This window comes from Athene cunicularia, assembly GCF_003259725.1.
Source record: "Athene cunicularia isolate RWA chromosome 18 unlocalized genomic scaffold, athCun1 chr18_part1, whole genome shotgun sequence".
In the NCBI taxonomy this organism is placed as follows: domain Eukaryota; kingdom Metazoa; phylum Chordata; class Aves; order Strigiformes; family Strigidae; genus Athene; species Athene cunicularia.
In genome coordinates, this window is record NW_020799123.1 from 1,876,325 (window position 1) to 1,887,780 (window position 11,456).

Below are 11,456 nucleotides of genomic sequence, written 5' to 3' on the forward strand. Positions count from 1 at the left end.
GATGGTGGTGGGTGCTGTTTGGTTTTAGCCCATGCCAGCTAGCCCTAGAGGTATGTACTGCATCACCTACCACATTTTTTTCTCTCCCTGCAGATGGAGAGCAGGTTGGCTTGTGCCGGAGGAGGAAGTGAGACTTTCGCCTCCTCTGTTCTTTCCTTCTCACCTCCTGCAGAAGGTCTGCCTGCATTTCTGATTCTGGGCAAAGCCCTTAGAGGACATCTCAGCCAGGCTTGGTCCCTGCCCAGACTGCTCCCTGTCTTCTCTAGGTGGAAGGAAATATTTGATTGGGAATTTCTTTCATGCCCTTTGTCCTGCCAGAGTTTAAAGCTGAGCACAGGTATGGGAAGGACAAACTGCAGAGCTGAAAGTAGCTCAGAAAGTCCCTGATGGGTGCTGGTAACAAAAAGGTGGTTCAGGCTCTCAAGGCTGTCTCTGGACAAGGTACAAGACAAAGAAGAGGAGAGGAAGTTGGGAGCTTGGGTCTTCCACACTTGGTGATGTGCTGGAAGCATTAAGCCAGGGGATTTAAAGGAAGATGCAGCTCTGGAGTATGTCATGCCTGATTTGGGAGGGGCAAAAGGACTCAGAAGGGCATCCCACTTCTCTGTGTATATGTGTCCCCATGGGTTAGTCCATAATGTGGGAGTCTCCAGGGAAAGCCCTTCAGAGGAAGCTCCTCTGGGTTGTGGGCTCTTGATGTGTGGCTGAGATCAGGAGAGACCAACAGCCCCAGAGCTGATGCTGGCACATCCTAGGGATTGCTTAGGGAATGGGGCTGGGCTCCTAGCATGCTTTTGCTGTCTCCAGTGGTGGTAGCAGCTGTAAACCCCAAGTGACACATAATCGACAGCTTCTTATGCTAAAAGCAGCTCTCCTCACTCTTCTGAGAAGATCAGCAATTACTGGTGAGCTGGACCCTGCAGTGAGTGGGAAGCAGGTCCCAGGCTTGCCCTTTGAAAAGCACTGGGCGTGCGTGGCACTGCCTTTGCTATGGCAAGACTCTGTGGCATCTCTGCCTGAGAGACCAAGGCACTGGACAAGTGATGGGGCCCAATGGCTCCCAGTTGAAATCCTCACTGGGAAAAGCTGCAGCCCCTCCCTCTGCCCAGTGTTGATCATCTACTCTGGTTTTCCCTAGTGTTACAGCCATCATTTAGTGCACAGATTCCCCTCTCTGCCTGGTGGGGAGGGGAAGCCAAAGGTCCATCTGTTTTTTCTGACTTCTGTGGGTGCTCTCCCAGCCCCAGCTGGATCTGCAGGGTTTGGGGGGGTGGGGTGTGGAGCAGGGGGTCTGGTCTGTACCATGCCTGCCCCCATGCCCGAATCAGCACTTAGGGTCCCACTTTGGGCTGCTGTGCCCATGGATTACACCAAGTTTTGCACAGTACTTGGCGTTGGGATAAACCACCAACTCTCCTTCCAGTTCTGCTTGCCTTCCACCTCTGAATGCGGCCCAGATCCAGGTCTTTGAACTCTGATGTAGGGAAGAGGTGGCTGGAAATTGCAGGCCAGTATAACCAGCACTGCCAGCATATTCCTCAGCTGTACTGACCTCAGGTCAATACATTTGTCGGTGCTCATGCCAGGGAAGGAGCTGCTGCCCAAGGCAAGTAGTGCAAGGCCGATTGCATCAGGTGGGTGTTGGAGTGGGCAGATAAGCTGTGCCCAGGGCACTGCTGCTGGGAGCACTCATCAGCCCTTTGGCTGCTCACCATGCAGGTGCGAGTTTAAACCAGCTCTCACTTGCTAAATCTGTTGCAGTGGTTTTACAGTGGTGCCTACCAGCACTGGTGGTTGCTGCTGTGCAGCTCAGACCCCAACACTGTGACTCCCCCACTCCTGCTGTGCAGGAGCATCTCCAGCTGCTGGCTGCTTCTTGGGGACCATCTGCAGATCTTGAAGAAAATATTTCAATTGCTGTGTACCCACCACAGCCGTGTGTCATCCAGAGCTCAATGATGTTCACAGCACAAAGTTGGGCAGGGGGTGCTGGACCCCCTCTGCACCACAGCCTGGGTGGGCTTAGCTGCCCCTGGTCAGGGATGTGAAGGGTCTGCAAAATGTGGGAGTTTCAGTAGAGGGGAGTATGATCTAAACCACATGTCAGGGTGCTTTGAAGCATCATCCTCTGTGGGATGTTTTCCAGAGGATCAGCATCACCAGCCAGGGCTCAGCAGGGAAGGTGTGCTGGGGGAAGGAGCCTTTCCTCATTCAGTGCTATTCCTGTCCAGCCATGATGTCTGGGCTCCTTTCCCAGATGTATGAAGAGGTGCAATCACTCAGTGTCTATCAATCAGTGTCTTTCAGGAGAGGGGGTGTGCTGGTTTTACCATTCCTCTTCAGGGTGATGTCGTGAGAGTTCAATATAAATTGCTCAAGGTCAAGGAAGCTCTTCCTACAGCCAGACTTGAGAGAAAGAGCGTTTGGAAAGCAGCTTCTTCGCTTCTCCCACCCCTGCCAAAGCTGAGCTCATCTGCAGTCCCTGCTTTTATGGCAGCTTTAGCCATTCACCACCACAGGCATGGCCAGCATTGAGCCATGGAGCTGTGGCTGGAGATCACCATGCATGAACCATCCCTGGGCTCTCAGTCAAACAGCACCATGCTGCTCTTCTGTTTTCTTCTCATCTTCAGGCAGTTATTTCATAAAAGCTCAGCCCATGCTACAGTGACTTACCCAGGCTTCACTATAGGACAAACTTTCTGAAAGCTCCTTCTTGGGTTTGTCTCAACATGCTGCAGTTAAATAAATATTGACTGACTACCGCTAGCCAAAGATTTTGTCAGACCACTCAAATTCTTGCTGCTCCCATCTAATATGTAACTCAGGAAAGTAAAATTCATTGTTCCCTGTGAAGAACTGGTTCACTCTTGCCACATACTTCTGCAAACCTGTTCTGGGTCAGCTCCAGGAACAAGTGTTTTCTGCTAACATCATCTTTCCATCTATGGCAGAACTGAGCTAGGAAAAGGCAGAAGAAGTAAGGAGTTTTCTGTTCTTTTTTAGGCATCTTTGGAGGAAAATGCAGCTGCTTGCAGTTTTCTGAGACATTAATTGGAGGTAAATGTCCTTCTGGATATGTTTAAGTTCCTTTCCTCAATGCAGGGAATTACTTTATTTAGTGTGTCACATTTCATTTTGTGTTATCACGGGCAAATCACTGATCTCATGCACTGCTTGGCAGAGTTCAGCATCACTGAAATGCATCCAGATGAAAACCCTGCCTTCTACAGAGCGAATCCAAGCTGGGCTGCTGATACCCTCCTGAAGTGCAATATGGGGTGTTCACCTTGCAACATTTGGCGCATGAAAGCCAGATACTGCAGTGGAAGGAAGCCTGAGGGGATCCTTGTCTCCAGTGGTAAATACTGCCCTGGCCCCAGAGCTCTCCTGGAGAGACACCAGATCTATGGGACAGGCCACACCACCTCACAGTGTCTCCTCTAGAGGGACAGGAGTTGCCACAACTATTCCACTCTCTGGAGTGGGATCAGCGATTCCCATTTGCTGCGTTGCAACAACCTCCACAAGTATTCTTGCTCTCTTTTTCATTCCTGCGCTGACGCAGGCATGGGATGCATCCCAGGAGAAGACTTTTTCATCTGGTCTGGTGAGATCAAGGTAGGACAAACCTTTTGTGGTGTGAGTTTGGACAGTCCTGGATTAACCTGAGGTCAAACCAGACCCATCTTCATTCAGACTGTTTGCTTTTGGAGGGGGTCACTGGTCTGAGGGGGGATTCCTGGGCCCACTCTGCCCCACGTGGCTAATGTCTGTCAGGATCAGAATAAGGCTAGGAAAGACAGAAAAGTCTTGAGGCATCTTCTAGGGCTCTTCCACTACAACAAAAAGTGACTGTCTAATCACCTGGAAGAACTCTCTGAAATCCAGTAAAGATAGACTCGGAAAAAATAATGGAGATTGGAACTGGACACAGCTGTGGGAGCAAGAGGGGATGCAGAGAAGGTCCTTCCTTCAGAGGGCTTGGGCTCATCAGAAAACTGGCCAGAGTAGCTCCATCATCATCAATGCTAAACCTCAGGTGAGTTCATAACAATGCAGCTGAACCGGGGATCAAAGAGCTGCAAACCTCTTTTTCTGTCCTCTGTCCACCTCCACAATCACTTCAGCCCATTGAAAGAAGACTACAGAAAAAGACACCCACCCAGGGGGCTGCTCAACAGCAAGCCAGGCGCTGGGCACAGCTCTGAGCCTCGTGTCCCTGTGGCAGGGCGGGCAGGACTAAGAGCAGACCACCAGTGCACAGCAAGCCCAGTCTGAACCCCAGGGTGAGGGGCTGGGGAAGCTCCAGTCACTGAGCTCTGAGTGAGTCCCTGGCTCAGCTCCCTGGGAGGCTGCAGGTGATGAGACTAGGAACTAAAGGCTGGGTTTGAGAACAAAGGGGGTTTTTGCCTGAGCACCCGTGAAGACAGATTTCAGATTTGCAGATGATTCCTGCAAATGAGGTGACTGGATCCTGAAAGAAGCTGTGTCCCAGCACTTCCCTCCAGCCCTCTGGTAATTAATCCAGGGCTGATCCTGGGCTGGCAAAGAGCATATTCTCCCCCAGGCCCCAGAGGGTGATAATGCACAAAGAAGAGATTAGTTATTTATTTGCTTATTTAAAAGCCTTCATTGTTCAGACAAGGGGGGAAAAATATCTCCTGGGACAGGCAGACCCTTGCCATTGAGGGGGAACAGCACACACAGGTGCTTTGCACAGGGCTGTCTGCCATGTTTGTACGTGTCAGACTGGATAAAATGAGAAGAGAGAACCACAGGGCCATGCTCGACAGCCTCTTCTGTCGTGTTCTTGCCATTTGTAAGACATACACTGTCGGTGGCAGGCAGAAGCATGGTGACTTTTAGCACCTGGGGTTCCCTGGGTAGCAGAAACAGGCAAGGCAGATAATGTCCCCCATTCCCTCCAGCCATTACCTCACTCGTGGCAGAGCGATGGTGGGGCTGCCCAGGTGACAGACAGGCCCTGGGTGCCCTGGGCTTGCAAGTGATTGGGGATGGCACTCCCGTGTGACCCCTGTCATCCCTGGAGCTAAGGCCATCTCCAGCAGGTACCAACAGCCCTATCTCAAGCTTTGGCATCCTCTGCATGGCCAAGAAATGGGACAGGCAGCTGCCAGCCCACAGGCCACGCAGTGTGTGTGTCTTGGGATGCCTTTTTCAGACCAAACAGCTCCTTGGATGCTTCACCTCCTCCAGGTTTTTTTTTTGCCAAGCATGCACAGACCAGAGAGCCCGGAGAGGAAAGATGTGCCCAGCGACACACAATCAGCTGGGAGCAGAAAAGAGCAGTTCTGGATCCCACAGAGTGATACTGACTGCTCAGAGACAAGCCAGGAGCTCTGGGAAATTTTGCCTTATTCATCACTGACTTGCTTGGTTCCCATTTTTGGGAAGGGTGGTGACACAGATTACCTGATTTGTGGCTTTCCAGCAAGACCTGCTTTTCAGAGGTGTTGAAAGGGTGATGTATTTTTGACACTCTGGACAAATTCCCGTGCCTCAGTTTGCCTTTAAAGAGAGGGTAACAGTGCAATGTTTCCAGGCTGTCACCAGGATGTCAGACCCAATGTCCTACAGACTTTGCTGGGATCCTGTCATAGCAGATGCTGCCCAGAAGTGACACAAGGTGCCCTGGTTCTCAAACTGAAGGAGCACAGCCTGTCAGGCTGGGTGAGGACCAGACTTGCATCTTTTAGGCAGGCTGGGTGTGATGCACCTACACCCGGACCCATCACAGGCTATCCTGGTGGTGGGTCCCTTTCCCGGAGGGCTCACACATGCCATGCAGAGAAATGCACCCCTGGGATCTGTTCCAGGACAGACAGAGGCAGGGCAATGGCTGGGCCATGAAACAGTTAAAGCAGTATCGTGTGCTCCCTCCCGATTGTTCTGCAAGGTGTGTTGTGACATTTGTACTTCCTCCTGGCAGCCTGCGAGCAGAGGCAGCAAGGGAGAGACTGCAGAGATGCTGCCAGCCCCTCTGCCCCCGCCCTGAGGGTCTCTGCTGGGGGGGTCCACCATGGCCCTCCTCAAGCTCATCGGCCGATGTGCTGTGATACTCCTCCTAGCTGTGCTGTGTGATGTGATCGGGCTGATCATCCTCTTCCTGGGAATTTTTGCTCCATTAAGCTCCTGGGACTTCTTCGTTTACTTGGGAGCTCTGTTGCTTGCTTCCAGCCTTGTCTTCTGGATTTTCTGGTACACATTCAACATTGAGGTGCCCTTTAGGGAGCTAGGTCTTAACTAACTGGCATCTCCAGCAAAGCTGAAATGGAAACTTGCACTTGGAGGAGCAACATCACATGCTGGGAAGCTCCAAAGCATCATCCAGCTGGTGAAGATCATCCACAAAGACCAAAGGGAAGGGCCTGTTGGTCCCTGCAGCATCGACCAGCCAGATGGACCCTCAGGGGAAAGGTACCTACAGCTCAGCATGCACAGGGATGCTTTCCTAGTGTTGGGGAATGCAGAGGTCTTGACAGGGCAGCCAGACCTTTCTGCTGGTGACAGCCACTCTTCAGGAGTAAAATCAGATTTTAAAATGGTCTGGAACAGAATAATGATGGACAGGAACTTGGTTTTGATAAGATGAATCTGGGGAGGGGGATTTTGATGCAAATTGGAGGTGGGTAGTGGAGGAGGTGGTTTATTCCCTCAGTTCTTCCCATCACATGATGCTGTGAGTTGAGGGTCCTGAAGCTCTCTCGTGACAGCTTTTGGTAGCAGAGGGACAGGCACCGCGAGTGATCTCCCAGTGATACAGCCTGGGCAAACAGAGAAAGTCAATAAGAATAATCCAGATCCAGGCTGTTGTTTAGCACTGAAACCTCTGTGTATGGCATGTGAGTGAGCAAACCTGGCTGCTCATTGGCATATCCCCGTCACACCAGTGTGTGCTACTGAGCTGCCCAGGTTGGGAAGGTTTTTCCAGTGGAGAGTGTATTTCCAGAAAGTTACTGGGGAACAGTGAAAAACTGTGTGAAAGTTGTATCACTAAAGCACTGGTATGATGCCCTGTACATAGCCTGGTGACAAATGCTGAATACACAGAAACTGGGTACAAAGTGCCATGTTTGATCACTGGTTCTGAGATTATGCCTTCTTAATCTCAGACTGGTCTTGAACATGCCTGGTTTGTTTGGCAGTTGCCCAACGGGCAGGAAAATCAGGTAGCGTGGACCTTGGTTGGGTTGTGCAGCCTGGTCCTACAGCGATGAGCACAAGGGATCCACACGTTGAGCACCAGCCCGGGCGTTGCATGGAAACATTCAGGTCTGCCCAGAGCTGCTGCAGAGGGCTCAGTTTTGGCCTCGCCTATGAGCAGCAACACCATTGCAAAGCTTAACAGAGGTGGAAATGTCCATGTGTCGGAAGAGCATCACTGCATGGACAGTGTCCTGCATCTTCCCAACATCCTAAGGGGATGTTCCTCCCCACCAACACACTAACAAGGCTGGTGGAGCCAATTAGCCCAAGTTAATTAACAAGCAACACCACAGTGCTCAGAGCTGTACGGTACAGGACAAAAGGATGATGGAGTTAGGAGGATGCCCCAGCCAGGAGCCAACCGTGCACCCACATAACAAGAGCAAATCCTCGCCCCAAGGAGCTAATGGTTTTATAGCAGTATATAACAGTACATGAGGCAAAGAGAAGGCAGAGATGGAGTAGATGTCCCCCACTGACAAGCATGTGAGTGTCAGAGCTGAAACCAGACCCAATTCTCTTCAGTTTTGGCATCTCATCCAGGCCAGTCCCCCGAGGCATATACCTCCCAGTGCATAACGCAGGAAGATTGCCAAATTATATGGTCGCCATTAGTGAGACACTCGAGAGAGATTTCCTTGCACAGTTTTTTTATAAAGCTTCTCACAACCGGTGAGAAACATTTTTTTTAATTATTTACTGATTTTTCTTTATTTCTTGTCTTGTTGGCAGTGACCGCAAGAGGCAGCCAGGAAGTTTTCTCAGCTCTCCCAGGAGTGTGGAAGCTGCAGTGTGAGTCACAGTGTTTTTCAGCCCTGTGTTTACCAGGATGCCTGGACCAGGAGTTCAGCTTTACCCTCCACCAGCAGGTCTCGGGGTGCTTTCCCCCCCATGTGCCCTTGGGACTACCTCCTTCAAGAATTTCCTTGATGTGCCTCCAGAAAACACCCTGTAACAAGCATCAGTTGGATACTGCAGCTATACATACAGAAGGGCAGCAGTAACCAACACCCTCCTTTATTTGCTCTGGGATTTTTAATTACTAGTGCTAAACCTGTTCAATCCAGCCCGTAAAGCTTAGCTGAGGGCTTTGTCACCATTCAATGTCTGTCCCTTGTTGGGTGCAAGCCTGGGTGCGTCGCTCAGGGACAACACCCAGGGAGCTGGTAGCATCGCCCAGGGAACCAGCAGGAAATGGGTGCAAAGACCCTGTCACCACTTGTCCCTTCTGCCTCCTGGGCTGGTGGGTCAGACCACTCCTGAACGATGCTTGTGGAGCAAAGTCTGCCAGCACCTAACATTGGATGAGCCAATGCACACTGCCAGCACATGTCTAGGGGAAAGCTTTGGGGTGATGAGGGGTGGAAGGTGGTGCTCACCCACCCAGGAAAGTGCTGTCATCCCTGTGCCCACACCTCCTGACATTCACTGATGAGGTCGTATCCAGCTCCATGAAGGAGCAGAGGCTTCCAATGCACCCCACCATGCACTGGCTTGGTCCAAGCATTGCACTGCCAGAGTCCTGCAGAACCTGAGATCCTGCGTTCCCCAGGGGTATTCCTGCTTACACCTTTCCTCCTCTCTGGTTCATCTGTGGTCTTAGATAGTCACTCAACTCACGTGGCTTCAGGCAGGGCAAGCACTGTTCCCCAGCAGGATGCATGTGGGCAGGTGGTGCACAAGTCAAACCCAAACATGTCTATTTACTTGTGTGCTCAAGGTACCTTCAGCATCTTTCACCTCCTCCAGGCAGCTGGCATGGAGAGGCATTGTCATGATCTGGACTGGAAGGTTTTCTGTGTTGATAAACGTTTAAGGTGTTCCTTCCTTCAGTTCCTTACAGGCATGGGCACAGGTGTGACATGGTAGCTTCAGTTTCCCCCATGCCCAGCCAGGCCCAGCTACCAGAGGGAAAACGTCCCACACGTGGTGTGTGCCCATGGCTGGGGACCATGGGATTTCTCTTGCCTCTCTGTCCCGCCTTCTGCCATGGTGGGTACCCACGAGCCTGCACACCCCAGCACCTCCAGAACACCAGCTCTGATGGTCTCCAATGCCCCTTTCCACCCCAGGGACATAAAACCTTCTTTCTTCTGCTGTTCCCAAACCAATGGCAGAAGCATGAGTGAAGCATCTGTGAGTCTGTCCCTTGGAGGCTCAGTCCTGTGAAGCACCAGGAGAGCTGGCCAAGCCCAGCACATTATTGACCCAAGAGCTTATCTTTCACCACTGGGTTTTCGTGGTTTTGTACTCAGTCTGTTTGTTCCAGGCTGCTGGGGGTGTTTTACAGCCACAGGCACGGTGTAGCCCAGTGGCTATGGCACAGTGCCTGTGCATGCAAAGCACGAGGAATCAGCAGCCTTCCTCCACTCCCTGACCAGTCTACACTCCCCAAGTCACCCCACTGACCTGAACAGCCCACCACCAAAAACCCAGCACTTTCCAGTTCTTCCTACCCTGATAATTTAACCCCAAAATGCTGTGGAAATACATGCCAGGATTCCCCTTTCATGACTTGTGCATGGTCTCAGGAGTCTGGGCTCCTTTACACCTTTTCCCCTGTACAGCACCACAGCCACAGCATCCCACTCTCTGCACCCAGGGAGGCACCAGGGGTAATATCAACCCCGGCCATGTCAAGTGCTTGCTCATGTGTATAGATCTTCAAGAGGGAAAAAAATCCTCCTTTTGTGAACAAATACTAACAGCCTTACTCATATCCTGACCTGGGCTGATCTTGAGTATCACAGGGCAGCCCACATTGTCCGACTCAGAAGCTGGCATAGCTGCACACATGGGCATCCTGGACATCCCGTTTGTCACCCACAAGTCTGCTGGTGCCTCTGTATCAGATCTGGCTGTATCAGGTCAGTGGTCCCCTGAGTTTTGATTGTAGAGGTCTTTATTGGAGAGATCTTGAATTTCTTTGGTATCATCAGGGTCTTTTCAAGTATTTGCATCTCTTTTTTTATAGGGAAACAGAAAGGACCAGTGTGAATGTAAAGAGCGAGCAGATGAAGAGCAGTAGCACCAGACAAGGACTCTTGTGCTGCTCTTGCCACCCTGTCACTGAAAATACAGAGAGTGCTCTGCTATAATGATCTGCTGGGCATGTTGTTACCACTTTGGGCACAAGTACCCAAGGCACCCCTTGAACAGTGAATATCCTTTTTGCATCCTCCCTAAGATCACACTCGCTTCTACCCACTGCCGTTGTCTCAGAGCACCCAACACAAGCAACCTGGTAGGAGCTGAGCCCCAGCGGTTCAGCAGGATCTGGCTGACAGGCGGGACCAGTTCTGCAAAACTCAGGAATGGATGGGACAAACTGGTTCAACAGGGCGCACAGCTGGAGAGGCTGCCTGAGGTGCAGCTGACCCCCCTGGCTGGGGGACCTTGTCTGTACATTGATACACTCAACAGGAGAGGGAAACAACAAAATCAGACAGGACGGGGGATTTCCTAAGCAAAACCCAGCTGCTGTCTGGATTAGGTACTTTTTACCTAATTTCTTAGATAAATTACCTAATGTCTTAAGTACATTTTACCTAATTTCACCAGAGTCCCAGGCACTTTCTAAGTGGCACTTAATGAAATACTCAGGATCTTGGTTCAAAAAAAATGGAGCTGTGAAAGCTGCAAAGACCAGGAAAGGATTTAGAGCATCGGCTGTCAAACCGATGGTGGCTCAACATGGAAGCAAACTTCCTGGCTGACTCAAAATACAAATCTCAGGTGAGAAAAGAGGAGACCAAGAGACCCATATCCACCCTTCTGTGTTCCCGATGCAGTGTTCAGCTGACCATAAAGACACTGTGTACTATGGAATCAAGGGTAACACCTATCAAATAAGTTGTTCAGCACTTTCCACTACAGATGTCTATTTTAATTTGTTTTAAACTTAGCCAAAATTTATTTCTTTGTGACTTCCCATCCTGGAGAATCTGCCTTCGAGATGAAGTTCCATACTTCCCTTGGTCTTTCTCTCTGCAGACCAGCTGACAGGACAGTGCTGGCACTCAGGGACTTCTCTGTTAGTCGAGACACATTCTGGTAAACAGGCTCAAAGTGGAGATGTATTGACCTGATGTAGGAGACATCTCCCCACCATATGAGAAAGACCTCCACAAACTTCCCTGCAGTGATAGAGACGTGGTTTGGGCCTGATGTGCACATGCTGCTTACATTCAGTCCAGCTCCATCAGCCATTGCATGTGGAGTTAAAG